At 34.9% G+C, this 15,669-nt stretch overlaps 2 long non-coding RNA genes across 3 annotated transcripts in view; one reads left to right on the top strand and one right to left on the bottom strand.

The window, feature by feature from the left end:
• LOC125932196 (uncharacterized) overlaps positions 1–15,669 on the bottom strand; it is an 89,198-nt gene that overhangs the window by 11,251 nt on the left and 62,278 nt on the right. For both annotated transcript variants that reach the window (XR_007460552.1, XR_007460550.1), the window contains one exon: positions 1,907–2,100. This is a non-coding gene — a long non-coding RNA (uncharacterized LOC125932196). The remainder of the gene's footprint in view (positions 1–1,906; positions 2,101–15,669) is intronic.
• Positions 1–15,669, top strand: part of LOC125932197 (uncharacterized) — a 100,115-nt gene that overhangs the window by 64,291 nt on the left and 20,155 nt on the right. The gene's annotated exons all lie outside the window — the stretch shown is intronic.

The raw sequence follows: 15,669 nt of genomic DNA, 5'->3' as shown, positions 1-15,669 counted from the left end.
CGCTTTTGCCAGCCAGACTCGGGGGCTCTGCTTGGCCGGCGAGCCGCTCCTCCGCCCCGGCTCCCTCCCGCCAGTCCGTGGAGCGCGCACCGCCTCGCCGCCCTTCCTACCCTCTTCCGTGGGCCTCTAGTCTGCGCTTGACTCCGGAGACTCCCTTCTGCTAATCCTCTGGCGGTTTTCTGCAATACTTATTCAGACCAAATAGACTGTAAACAAAATACTGTAAGAATGAAATCTTACTTTTTGCAACTATGTGGATGGAACTAGAGGGTATTATGCTAAGTGAAATTAGTCAGAGAAAGACAAATATCATATGACTTCACTCATATGAGGACTTTAAGATACAAAACAGATGAACATAAGGAAATGGAAGCAAATTTAATATAAAAACAGGGAGGGGACAAAACATAAGAGACTCAAATATGGAGAACAAAGAGTTAATGGAGGGGTTGTGGGTGGGTGGATGGGCTAAATGGGTAAGGAGAATTAAGGAATATACCCCTGAAATCATTGTTGCACTATATGGTAACTAACTTGAATGTGAATTTAAAAAATTTAAAAAAAATTAAATAAGAAATACTGTAGCAAAAAACAAAGATGGGAATTATAAAATTATAAAGGGATGAATCCAAAAAGAGGATATCTATACAGTTAACATTGAAACACCTATATTCAAAAAGCAAATATTAATAACATAAAGAGATAAATTGATGGCAATACAATAGTAGGGGACTTTGACATCAAACTTACATGAATGGATCCATCATTAAGACAAAAAGTCAGTAAAGAAACAGTCTTTGAATGACACTTTAGACCAGAGGGGCATAACAGATATATATAGAACACACCATCCAACACAACAGAAAACACATTTGTTTCAAGTACACATAAAACATTCTTCAGAATAAATCACATTTTAAATCACAAAACAATTATCAATAAATTTAAGAAGATTGAAATTATAGCATAATCTTTTCTGACCACAACAGTATGAAACTAGAAATCACACACACACACACACACACACACACAACTGTAAAATGCATATGTAGGATAAACAATGTGCTACTAAACAACCAATAGGTCAATGTATAAATCAAAGAAAAAAGTTAAAATACATAGTGACAAATGAAAATAAAAACACAATATTCTGATTTGGGGGGGGGGATGCATAAAAAGCCTACCTTAAGGCTCAAGACAAAGTTTAAATAAACAATCTAACCTTATACCTAAAGAACTAAAAAAAGAAGAGCAAAGCCCAAGATAAGTAGAAGAAAAACAATAACAAATATCAGAGAAGTAATAAATGATACAGACTAAAAAAGTGAAATTTTTAATGAAACAAAAAGCTTGAAAACATTTAAAAACTTTTGGATAAACTCAGTAACAAAAAAGTAGAAATCAATTTTAAAAACCAGAAATGAAAGGGGAGAAATAATAGCTCACACAACAGAAATACAAAACGATATAAGAGATTACTACAAAAAAATTATATGTCAACCAATTGGACAAAATAGAATAAATGGATAAATTACTTGAAACATAAAATATTACAAAACTGTATCAGGAAGAAATAGAAAATCTGAACATACCAATTACTACTAATGAAACTGAATTGGTAATCAAATAATAAAAGTTCAGAATCAGATGAATTAACAAGTAAATTCTACCAAACATTTAAAACATAATTAATATTATTCAAATTATAACAAAAATTTAAAAAAATAAAAGTTTCCAAACACATTTTATAAGGCCATCATTACCCTGATACCAAAACCAGACAAAGGCATCATAAAAAAAGAATACTACAAGCTAATATCCCTGATGAACATATATCAAAAAAAAAAAAATCCTCCACAAATGTTTAGCAAACCACTTTCAACAATATGTTAAAAGAATAATTTACCAAAATTAAGTGGTATTGACAGGAATACAAGAATAATTCAGGGACCCCCGGTGGCTCAGTCAGTTAAGCATTGGACTCTTGATTTTGGCTCAGGCCATGATCTCACAGTTCATGAGATTGAGGCCATCATTGGGCTTCACGCTGAGCATGATTCTGTCTCTTCATCTCTCTCTGCCCCCTGCTTCTTCCTCTCCCTTTAAAACAATAAATAAATAAAAGAATAATTCAATATTTGCAAATCAATTAATGTGATACACCTCACCAACGAAACAAAGAGTAAAAAAATTATATGATTATCTCAATAGATGCAGAAAAAAGCATTTGAAAAAATTTAACATCCATTCATAATAAAACTCTTAACAAAATGTATTTATTTTTTAACAAATTGTGTTTATATAGAATGTACTTCAACATAATAATGACCATATATGAAAAACCCACACCTGATATACTCAGTAGTGCAAAACTGAGAACTTTTCCTCTAAGATGAGTAACAAGACCAGGACGTCTACTCTTGCCATTTTGCTAAACATAGAAATGGGAATCCATGCAAAACAATCAGATAAAAAAAAGAAATAAGATGTATTCATTGGTGGGGCACCTGGGTGGCTCAGTCGGTTAGGCGTCTGACTTCAGCTCAGGTCATGATCTCATGGTCTGTGAGTTCAAGCCCTGAGTTGGACTCTGTGCTGACAACTCAGAACCTGGAGCCTGCTTCGGATTCTGTGTCTCCCTCTCTTTCTGCCCCTCCCCTGCTCATACTCTGTCTCTCTCTGTCTCAAAAATAAATAAAAACATTTTTAAAAAATTTAAAAAAGATGTATTCACTGGTAAGGAAGAAGTAAAATTTTTACTGTTGGCAGATGACCTGATACTGTACATACAAAACCTTAAAAACTCCACCTAAAAACTACTCGAATTAATAAATGAATTTAATAAACATACCGGATACAAAATTAATACCTAAGTGTGCATGGGTGGCTCAGCTGGTTGAGCATCCAACTCTTGATATTGGCTCAGGTTATGATCTCATGGCTCATGGGTTTGAGCCCCACATCAAATCCTGTGTTGAAAACATGGAACCTGCTTGGGATTATGTCTCCTCCTGTCTCTCTGACCCTCCCCTGATGTGTCTCTCTAAATGGGTTAACTTTAAAAAAAATTCAAAATTAATACCCAGAAAATGGTAGTGTTTATATAAACTAAAAACAAAGCAGCAAAAAGAAAAATTAAGGAAACAATTGCATTTCAAATTGCACAAAAATAATAAAATGCCTAAGAATAAACTTAGCCAAGGAGGTGAGATATCTGTACCTGAAAACTATAAAACATTAAAAAAAAATTGAAGAGGACAAAAACAAATAGAAATATATTATATCCTTATGGGTTGGAAGAAATAATATTGTAACATGTCCATATGAGGCAAAGAAATCTACAGGTTCAATGCAATCCATATCAAAGTACCAACAGCATTTCTCACATAACCAGAGAAATTAATACTAAAATTTGTATGGAACCACAAAAGACCTCGAATAGCCAAAATAATCATGAGAAATAATAATAAAGTTGGAAGTATCATAATTCCAGATTTTAAGGTATACTACAAAGCTGTAGTAATCAAAATAGTATGGTATTGATGCAAAAATAGACACATAGATCATGGATCAGTGGAACAGAAAGAAACTCCAGAAATAAACCCATGTTTATTATTTGGTAATACTTAATCCATTATTATTATTATTATAACAATCCACAATGAAGGAAGCATGGATATACAATGGGGAAAAGATAATTTCTTCAATAAATGGTGCTCAGAAAATTGGAAAACTACATTCAGAGGAATGAAACTGGACCACTTTCTAACACCGTACAGAAAACTAACTCAATATGGAGGGAGCCTGGGAATATGGAAAAGTATGAAGATCTTAAGCTGACGTCATCACATGGATACAGCTAGAAAATATCACATCAGTGTAACTATCACAAAAAATAAACAGAAGACTGGCATAACACTCTACAGTTTAATTCCATAGAGGAGGTCATATCAAAAATGGTAAGAAGGGCATAGTCCTAGTAGGAAACCAAACTAACCTGCACGACTAAGCAATAACTGGATGTACCCAAGAAGCTCAGAAAAGTGAAAGAAACAAACCTCACATCAGGCCCCGCAGACATGTGGGACCATCATTGGGAAGACAAACCCCCATAATATTAGGCTTTGAAAACCCAAGAGGCTCAATTTTATAAGTTTTTAAATCACTGTGGCTTAACACTTTAAAATTGTTTTCAAAATCAGCAGACTCAGCTCTGGGAGACCTAGAGGGCAATAGAAAACTGAGTACCTGCCCTTAAATAAACAGCAAACAAACGACCCCATAATGATAAGCATGGAAACAGCAGTTTGAAAAGCACCTAGGGTATACAGGAAGGAGAATATATTTATTAATCTCAGAACATGTGCTGGAGGGTCATGGATCTTTGAGTGACTACTCCAAGAAGAAAAGAGCTGGTAGATACCATTTCTTTCCCCACTCCCCAACCTAGGTACCTGAACAACTGTGAAAGCCACCACACACACTCACCACCGACCTGGTTAACACTGTGTGCACTGGCCCCTACTTTCTCCTGCAGACTTTCCCCATCCAACCTGCTCCACTCAGCAAGTCACTCAAAAGCATCAGCTGATACATCTCATTCTGCAAGCAGCCCCAACAGTGGTCAGCATCACTCCTAAGCAACACTTGTCCTGTGGAAAGGGGAAGAATCACACATGCCAGTTTGAGTGCAGCTCCAGCAGTGGGCTGAGGTCAGACATCTTATTTGACTACAGGCCCTGACCACCAACAAAAAACTCACAGGAGGCAACACAAAGAGGCATCCCTGTAGTTTGAGATCACTACAACCCCAAAAGATAGACAGGAAATGTATATCTACTCTGACTGTAAGCCCTGACCACCAACAAAAGCCTCTCAGAAAAAAATGCAAGAAGTGTGGCCTGCAGTTAGGTGCCACTTCTCTGGAAAATGAGCTGACAGTGAGCATCTGGTCTGATCCAATTACAAGCCCAAGGTAGCCCTAGACTAGCCACCTAACAGGACAGAAACAAAACCCTTCCACAACAGGCAAAGAGGACTGTTGCAGCTGACTGGATTAAAGGAAACTGTAGCTCAACCACAATAATAGGATACATTCAACACACATAAGAGACACCCCTGAAAAGCCAGGTTCTGGTGAACAGAAGACATTACACTACAGAGCACTACAGGACCTCTTCTTCATAAGGCCACTATTTTAAAGCTAAAGAGACATATATTACTTTTCCAATACATAGAAACACACACACAAGTATTTAGACTAAATAAGAAGACAGGGGAATATGTCCCAAATGAAAGAACAAGACAAAATCACAGGAAAAGACCTAAATAAAACAGAGATGAACAATTTGCCTGATAAAGAATTCAAAGTAATGATAAAAAAGATAATTACTGGACTTGTAATTGGATGGATTGTATGGGAATCCATAATGAAGAAAGAGAAAATGGGGCAGAAAATTATTTGAGGATGATAGCTGGAAACTTCCCTGATCTAAGGGGGGAGGGGGCAAACATCCAGATGCAGGAATTACAGAAAACCCCTCACAAAGTAAACACAAAGGGGTCCACATCAAGACACCCGATAATTAAAATGACATAAAGTAGTCACAAACAGAGCATTTTGAAAGCATCAAGAGAAAAGAAGACAGTTGAATAAGTTGCATACAAGGAAAACCATATAGAACTAACAGCTGATTTTTCAAAGGAAACTTCAGGCCAGAAGGGAGTGGCATGATAGATTCAAAGCATTGAAAGAAAAAAAAAACCCTGCAACCAAGAATATTCAGAAAATCCCATCATAAAATTGCAGAATACACATTCTTTTCAAGTGCACATGGAACATTCTCCAGAATAGATAACATATTAGGTCTCAAATCAGGCCTCAACAAATACAAAAAGATTAAAGTCGTACCATGAAACTTTTTCAACCACAAAACTATGAAACTAGAAGTCTACCAAAAGGAAATATCTGGAATGACCACAAATAACATGGAGGTTAAACAACATGCTACTAAACAATGAATGGGTCAAACATGAAATAAAAAGAAATTAAAAAAAAATATGGAAAAAAAATAAAAATGAAAACGCAATGGTCCAAAACTTTTGGGATGTAGCAAAAGTGGTCCTAAGAGGGTAGTATATATAGGCATACCACAACATTCATGAAAAATCTCAAATAAACAAAATAACCTTAAACCTAAAGGAGATAGAAAAATAACAAGAAATGAAGCCTAAATCCAGAAGAAGGAAGGAAATAATAATGATTAAAGCAGAAATAAATGATACAGAAAGTTAAAAAAAAAACAGTCAATGAAATAAAAAGCTGGCTCTTTGAAAAAATTAATAAAAGTGATTAACCTCTAGCCAGACTTATCAAAAAGAAGGATAAAGGACTCAAATAAATAAAATCACAGATGAGAAAGGAGAAATAGCAACCAATGCCACATAAATACAATTATAAAAAATTAGATGCCAAAAATTGGACAATCTGGAAAAAAAGAATAAATTTCTATAAACATGCAAACTACCAGAACTGAAACAGGAAAAAATAGAATACTTGAACATACCAATAACCAGTAAAGAAATTGAATCAGAAATCAAAAAACTCCCAACAAACAAAAGTCCAGGGCCAAATGTTTTCATACGTGAGTTCTACCAAACATTTAAAGAAAAGATAATATCTATTGTTTTCAAACTATTCCAAAAAATAGAAGAGGAAATAGAATTTCTAAACTCATGCTATGAAGCCAGCACTACCCTGATAGCACAACCATGTAAGACTCCACTAAAAAACAGAACTACAGGACAATATCTCTGATGTACACGCATACAAAAATTCTCAATAAAATACTAGAAAACCAAATCCAACAATACATTAAATAATAAAAAAATTTAACTACCCTATGAACCAGCAATTTCACCACTAGGATTTATCCAAATGATAAAAAAAACTGCTGATTTGAAGGGGCACATGCACTCCAATGTTTATAACAGTGCTATCAACAATAGCCAAATTATGGAAAGAGCCCAAATGTCCATCGGCTGATAAATAAAGAAGATGTGGTGTGTGTATACACACACACACACACACACACACACACACGCACACACACACACACACACTGGAATACTACTCAGCGATGAAAAAGAATGAAACCTTGCCATTTTGCAACAACGTGGATGGAACTGGAAGGTATTAAACTAAGTGAAATAAGTCAGTCAGAGAAAGACAGAGATCATATGATTTCACTCACATGTGGCATTTGAGAGACTCAACAGATGAACATAGGGGAAGACAAGGAAAAATAAAATAAAAACATAAATGGAGGCAAACCTATATTTGAGGAACTCAAATACAGAGAACAAACAGGGTTGGGTGTCATATGTAAGAGATAAATCACTGGGTTCTATTCTCGAAGCCAAAACTATACATTCACCGCAATCAAGCAGGATTTATTCCTGGGTTGCAAGTATAGTTCAATATTTGCAAATCAATAAATGTTATACACCATATTAATAAAAGAAAGGATAAGAACCATATGATCATTTTAATAGATCCACTTGTTTTTCAGGAGGATGTGCTTTTTAAAAAATGTTTTCATAGTCCTGAAATTTCTTTGTGTAGACCTGAGAAAAGGAAGAAATATGTCAACAATAGCTTAAAAAGTCTTTGAGGAGTACCTCTGTGCAGTCATTCCCTTTCTTTCTGAGAAGCCCAGGAGCATTGTTTGGAATAGTGATAGGGACTTGGAAATTCAAGTCTTTAGCTAATAACTCCCAAATCTAGCTAACAGGTAGCATAGTTTTATGCTATATTTATGGTTTTACAGTTTAATATTGAATCTACATTCACGTCAAAATATTTACCAGACAACATTTTTCATTAAATTTAAAAAAATGTTTATTTATATTTGAGAGAGAGAGAGAGAGAGAGAGAGAGAGAGAGAGCACAAGCAGGGGAGGGGCAGAGAGAGGGAGACACAGAATCCAAAGCAGGCTCCAGACTCCGAGCTGTCAGCACAGAGCCCGAAGCGGGGTTTGAACTCATGAACCGCAAGACCAGGACCTGAGCTGAAGTCGGATGCTCAACCAACTGAGACATCCAGGCGCCCCTACCAGAATTTTTGTTTTATGGAAAAACTAAACTGTGTTCCATATCTTATACTAGGACTTAGCTCTGGTGTATGGTTTATGTTTCTGAGGTAGTCTGTATGTTGATTTTTCAGATATGTATTTTTCTGGGGTTAGAAAATCACCTTGTAGTTCAAAGAGTAATATTATAATGATGGGAGTGAGATGTGATTAAGGAAGCATTTTCCTTGTATCTCTACACTGAATATTATCATTGTTTCTCATATACCAGAGATACACTTTTTCTCCCTCTGTAGTTTTCTGAGAATGAGACCCAGACATCCATATATTCGCCCTCCATCTTACATCTAAAAGTACACTTTTTAAGTAGGGTGAAACCTCCTGCTTGGCAAGGAACTGTAGGAGGGAAAAAAAAAGATGTCTTCATTTCCCGAAACTAGAAGGTTGTGTTTGCTTCAGCATAAATACAACTAAATTGGAGCCATGAAGGCACTATCATCAGCAAATCTCTACCTATAAAATCCCTGAGTGGCATGTGGAGGAGGGGTGTCTGCCTAAGTTTCACCATCATCAGCAATGCTTACAATCATCTGTTTATATATATGTTTTATCATTTTATATTTTTACTATTACCTACTACTGATCTTTTTTTGCCCAACCCCAAGGAGAAAAAGATCAGGTGTGGGCCTTGATATATCTTTTCACATAAATAACTTCCTGAGAAACACTCAAAAAGGAGCCCTATGAACTTTCTTAGTCTTATCCCAAGCTTTACTGCAGATAATGTACCCTTGGACCTGTACCAAAGGGAACTAATCTAGACAATGAAATAATCTTTGTTTTTCTTGGCACTGAAGCTCCTTAGAACTTAGCTGATCATAGAAGCTCTGTCAATTGATGATTATTTTAGACAGCTTTAACACTAATGTCTGTGTTAGCCACGAAAGCTCAGTTGAAATTCTGCTTGATTGAGAATACTATAGAGAACACTCTTCCTGTGTTAGTGGGCCATAAGAATCTAGTGGCACCTGGGCCTCTTGAAATCAGATTAAACATTAATAGTTGACAGTAATATCATAAATGATTTTCAGAGAACCTGATTTCTTAATGAATGGAACCATAAAATGAAGTCAATATCTGTGCCACAGGCTAAAGTCAAAATATGCAACGTTTTTTCCCTCACTGGCAACTGATGTGTCTCCCTCCCTTCAAGTCTGAGGCTCTTATGTATTGATGAAATTCAGGTTGAATGTTTTTCACTGGGAAGAATATAGTCATTTCAAAGCCTAAATTATCTGTGTGTAGATTTTCATAGACAGGCAGACCCTAGAGGTCATTTGGGTTAGCCACCTACATTGTTGTAGTACCTCACACCTCACTCTGTTCTGATTTATTGTCTACCTGACACCACATGAGCAAAACGGCATCCTTTGAAATGAGAGCTTTCTTTCCTATTTAGGATTCCTAAAATCTTATCTAGACTAAAATAGTCTTATGCCTTCTTTCTTCTATTCTTTTCTGGGTTTCTTCAGGTTACAAACCCTGGCACATTACTTGGAAGAGGGCCACTGTGATTGAATTATAACCAATAAATTATGTACTAAGATCTCATGAATGGGGTACCTGTGTGGCTCAGTTGGTTGGGTCCAACTTTGGTTCAGGTCATGATCTCACAGTTTGTTAGTTTGAACCTCATCTCAGACTCTGTACTGACAGTGCAGAGCCTGCTTGGAATTCTCTCCCTCTCCTCTCTCTTTCCCACCCCCAAGCATGCTTTCTTTCTCTCTCTAAAAAAAGACTTAAAAAGATATTATGAAAACAATAGATTTTACTGTCTGGAACTGAAATATCTATGAGTGGAAAATGTCATATGGTTTGTAGTTTCTTTATTGAAAACCTGCCAATCTGTGAAATTTATTACCTTTGGGACGATTTCTGAAAGACTGATTCTGGTAGTAGTTTCAGGGTTGTGTGTCCTTTGAAAGTCAGATTGTCATTTTCCCATCCTGCTTGGAGATGAAATTTATTGATTCCCCAACCCTCCATTTGTCATTTAAGGGATGAGATGTGCAAGCAATGCATTGAAGCTAATTTGATGGAGAAAAAGTCATTGCTGTCTGGGAAGGAAGTGTATGTGACTGATCATGTCAGTGAAGTAAGTCTGTCAATTCATTCTTTTTTCTTTTTAATTTACTGGCCCCAAAACCGACACATAGATCAATAGAACAGAATAGAAAACCCAGATAGGGACCCACAAATGTATGGTCAACTAATCTTCGACAAAGCAGGAAAGAATATCCAATGGGAAAAAGACAGTCTCTTCAACAAAAGTTGGGAAAACTGGGCAGCAACATGCAGAAGAATGAAACTGGACCACTTTAGTACACTATACACAAAAATAAATTCACAATGGAAGAAAAACCTAAATGTGAGACAGGAGGCCATCACAAACGCCAAAAACAGGTGTTGGTGAAGATGTGGAGAAAGGGGAACCCTCTTGCACTGTTGTTTGAAATGCAAACTGGTGCAGCCACTCAGGAAAACAGTATGGAGGTTTTTCAAAAAGTTAAAAATAAAACTACCCTATGAGCCAGCAATTGCTCTACACTACTAGGTATTTAGTCAATGGATACATAAAATACTGTTTTGAACGGGTATGTGCACCCTGATGTTTATAGCAACATTATCAACAATAGCCAAATTATGGAAAGAGCTCAAATGTCCATCGACTAACAATTGGATAAATAAGAGTTGGTATACTCCCCACCACACACACAATAGAATATTACTCAGCTATCAAAAAGAATGAAATTTTGCCTTTGGATGGAGCTAGAGTGTATAATGCTAAGTGTAATAAGTCAGTCAGAGAAAGACAAATACCATATGATTTCACTTACATGGAATTTAAGAAAGAAAACAGATTAACATAGGGGAAGGGAAAAAAGAGAGGGAAGCAAACCATAAGAGACTCTTAAATATAAAGAAAAAACTGAGGATTGATGGGTATTAAGGAGGGCACTTGTGATGAGCGCTGTTATATGTAAGTGATGTCACCTTATATGTTAACTAATTGGAATCTAAATAAAAACTTGATTCAAAAAGAAGAGAGTTTATTGCAAATACTTGTGTTATGCAACAAAGAAAATGATACATGAAAACAGATACTGAGGATAAAAGGCCTGGTATTGAAGAATATTTGAATTCCTACCTTAGTTTTTTCACCACTTTAATGTATATGATATTTATTGTTGGTGTTCTGAACTGGAAAATGAAGAGGTTATTATAGCCTATATTCCTCATAGTAATACCACATTCATTTTTGCTATTATGTGTTTTGTTTTGTTTTGTTTTGTTTTGTTTTTTCACTTGCTCCAATAATGTACAGTCAATATGAAAGTAGCCATAGAGGAGTGCCTGGGTGGCTCAGTCGGCTTAACTTTTCAGTTAAGTCTCTTGATTTTGGCTCAGGCCATGATTCATGGTTCATGGGTTTGAGCCCCACATCAGGCTCCACACTGACAGTGCAGAGTCTGCTTGGGATTCTCTCTCCCTCTCTCTCTCTCTCTCTCTCTCTCTGTCTGTCTCTCCCTCACTCACGTTCTCTCTCTCTCTCAAAATAAATTAATTAATTAAAAAAAGAAAATAGCCATTTAGTAGAATTGTGATGCTTTAATAATAGTTTTTCATGTATTCAAAGTTCCTTTTCTTGTCACATTATCCTTCATCACTGTGTAGAATCTTTTTATTTCCCTATGATAACTGAAGTCCTAGAATTTAAGTTATTGTATTTAAAGGACTTTATTCATAATTATTTCTTTTTTTTCTTTTTTTTTGTAACTGAGTTTTTATTTGTTGTTCTGAAGATCAGTTACAGACACTTCAATTTGTTCACATTCTTATATACTGAAAATATAAAGAATCATGTAGTTGTGATTCTTTTGTAAAAGTTATCCCAGTGAGTTTCCAGCTTAAAATCTGGAGGCAAATTGTCCCTTAACAGTATATCAAGTACCAGTGTCTTCAAATGTTGATACACTGTTACATTGTTAAGTCCCATTAATTCACAATTTAATATCATATACACTACATACTCAAATTTTTAATCTTGCACGGCACATTAACAAAGTTACTAGAAAAACTGGACTACCACACAATCAATATTTTACAAAGTGCACAAAATTCTGACACGGAGAGCCAAGATCAAGGAGTTGTTTCTGTTAGGAAATAATTCTACCAAAAACAACATGAGAATAGAAGTAATTTAAAATTTTCATGACATATTAAATGCACGAGGGACTCCAAACTGCCATTTCTTATACTTGGTATTATAGGATATAAAAACTATCCTTTCCATGGAATTTTAAACTAAGAGAATCAAACCCTCCCATATTCAATACCCCCCTATTTTCTGGTTGTACCAAAAAGTAAACAACCAGCAAATAATTTCACCTGCTTGAAAAAAGCATTTACATTTTAAAAATGGGATAAGGTGGAATTCCCTCCTTGTAGTTTATTAACTATAAAATAATTAATAAAAACATTCCTCTGGATCATACAAGAAGGGATACAGGGACCACTTATAAGACATGGTATATGATACTAATCAGACTTGGCTTCTTTCTCTCCTGCTTCATCAGAAGTTGGACTTTCCTCATTTTATGCAAATTAGTACAGCCATTGGGAAAACAGTATGGAGGTAATTTCATTATTGGTTATTTATTGAATGAAAATGAAAACACTAATTCAAAAAGATGTATGCATCCCTGTGTTTATTGCAATCTTTTTTTTTCTTTTTAACAAAACAGTTCTAAACTTCCTACTTTGATAACAAGTAAAACTGAAACTTTACTCAATATGGACATTATGGCAGAAATAAATGTGAGATTTATTTCTCTACTCTTCTATATTGCTGTTATATACTACCCAGCTGTAAGGAGCTGTATTGTACCTACACTAAGGAAGATCACATTATAGTTATTTTAAGCAGGAAAACTTTTCAGTTAAGTGAATAAAGCAGGGGGGCTTAAGGTATGCCATCTATATCCTTCCACTGTCTTGTACATGCTTTTTCTCCTCTGCCTTAATATTGACTAATTATAGAAAATTCCAGTCTAAATTAGTAATTTTTCAATAATGTATTACTTTGGTGTACATATAAGATACTTCAGAGACCAGCTTAGTAAAATACAAGTTATTTTTTCACACATTTGCAAATGGCTAGTGATGAAAATAATTGACAAGCCCTTCTCTTAAGTAAACTGTCACTTTTCCTGGCAGTTTATTTCTTTATAAATTATACAAACAAATTGTATTCTATACTCGTCTATATGACCACAAACTGAAAATATGTCTATTTTTAGTTGGCTTTTACTCTAGTTACCATGTTAAATAACAGAACTTTTTGGAGTACTTCTCATTTGTTGCCAATGAAACTGTGGAGAGTATTTAAGGGGGAACATTTAAAAAAATACATCAGTCAGAAAAAAAAATAAACATGGGCAGTTTAAACACTAGCATTACCACATTACCCCTCTGATTTATTTTAACATTACTTTATGCCCTAGGATACCCACTTCATTTTTTACACCATAAGTTTGTGTTCATGGGTGACATTTTAATGAGAATATTTGATAAAGAGATAATCTATACATTTTGGACTGTGATGTGGTTAAATGTACTACTGTGAAAATATTAGGTACGTAACAAAATTTAAGTTATAAAAAGAAACCATACATTTTTACTGGACTGATTCAGGTGGTAAAAGGCCACGATTATAACTGGAAATTGTATGAGGACCAAAAAGACCAGAGCATCTGCTTTCTTAAATTGCCTTCATTAAGCTTTTCCTCAACTTTCTGTGAACAGCAAAGAAACGTAATTCCTGGCAGATAATTGTCTTTAATACTGTTCTTACAGGTGTCTTTCTCTTAGTTAATAAAGTCTTATTATTTTCATTGCTATTTTAAAACCAAAAAATTAAAAATAATTTAGTTTTTCTTCTCTTCCATAATTGTTTTCTCCAGCAAGGGAAGATCTATAGGTGGAACTTTTTTTGTTAATTTGTTTTGTCATTGACCAATAAGTAATGAGGGTAAATCCTGACACAAATCAGTTCTGGCTATATTAGTAAGGATAAATTGAAAGAAGTGTTTTTTCCTGTATGCCAGACAGACTAGGTATGTTTTATTAGTGCCATCTTTCAGGTTAAAATAAAACATTTACTATCGTTGTTCTGTCTTGGCAGATAAATATTGGTCAATATTTGTTCAAGCTACATGACAACTGGACCTACATTGTACAGTTGGTTCTCACAGCACCATCTATTGATTTTCTCTTTCCTGTATAAAGAACAGTTAGTAAAGAAAACTACAGTCTTTAGAAAATTAAGTAAATGAAAATATTTTTCTGTCCATTTTGTTAATCTCTCAAGAGATAGGCTTGCTACCCAAAGTATTTAACGAATCTCTAAAAATGATAGGCTGATAAAATACTAGTGCTTTCTAGACTCTAAATTTAATTTAAAAATGAATAAGGAGAGATAAGTCCACTTGAAGCTGATGGGAAAGAAAAAGTATGAAAGCATATTTGCAACAGGATCAGTAAACTTATGTCTTAGTCTTATCCCTACCTCTCTCTTACTACCTAGATGACTGGGAAAGTCACTTAACCTCTTTGAATCTGAGTTTACTTTTATGTAGACTGAGGATAATAACAATTGTTTTTCTTGCTTTATAAGGTATTGTAAATATCAAATGAGACAAATATATATGAAAGAGTCCTGAAAAATATTATGTAAACTTCAGACAATATATTATGATGTCTCTGATTTTAAGAAAAAATTATGGAAAAAAAAACCCAAAAGTGATATACTATAATAAGTTTGGGTTTGCATATAGCATTCAAATAAGTTCTTTCTTGGAAAGGGCTTCTTTGCTGCTTACTGGGCCTAGTCCTCCACAGTCTGCCTTAGATTTTATGGGAAGCAGAGATCTATGTTCTAGTGTTTAGCACTATTCCAAAATCAATGGATATTGATGTGACTACATGAATGATCTTTTTTTTTTAATTTTGTTTTTCACATGAAAGACCTTTCTTCTGCTGTAGAAGCAATAAATTGAAATAGTGTATATACTAAAGAAGCTTTTAAGACTGGAGATTAAAGTACATTATTCATGGTTGAGATACCCTTCCAATAGCCAATTTGGAGAATGTGCTCAGAAGAGTGAGAGAATAACCCAAATCCTGTGCTATGATGCATTTAGAAGTATAAGATGTGAATTATACTTTCTCTTGGACCCCCTCTTCTTCCACATTATGTATAAAAAGCATAGTCTCTTGGATGTCTGGTTGGCTAAGTTGGTTAAGCATCCAACTATTGATTTTGGCTCAGGTTGTGATCTCACAGCTCATGAGTTCCAGACTCACACTGGGCTCTGTGCTGATAGGTTAAATTGTTACTTCCTGATACCTAAGCAAGATTTAATATCTAGGATTCAATTAAAGACCACACAGAACACATCAAAATTCTATTCTTTGATAGGGAATACATCAAAGCTAGAGGGAATTAAAAAGTTTTAT

This window comes from Panthera uncia, chromosome X (genome assembly GCF_023721935.1).
Source record: "Panthera uncia isolate 11264 chromosome X, Puncia_PCG_1.0, whole genome shotgun sequence".
Lineage (NCBI taxonomy): Eukaryota > Metazoa > Chordata > Mammalia > Carnivora > Felidae > Panthera > Panthera uncia.
This window is presented reverse-complemented; position numbering and strand designations above follow the sequence as displayed.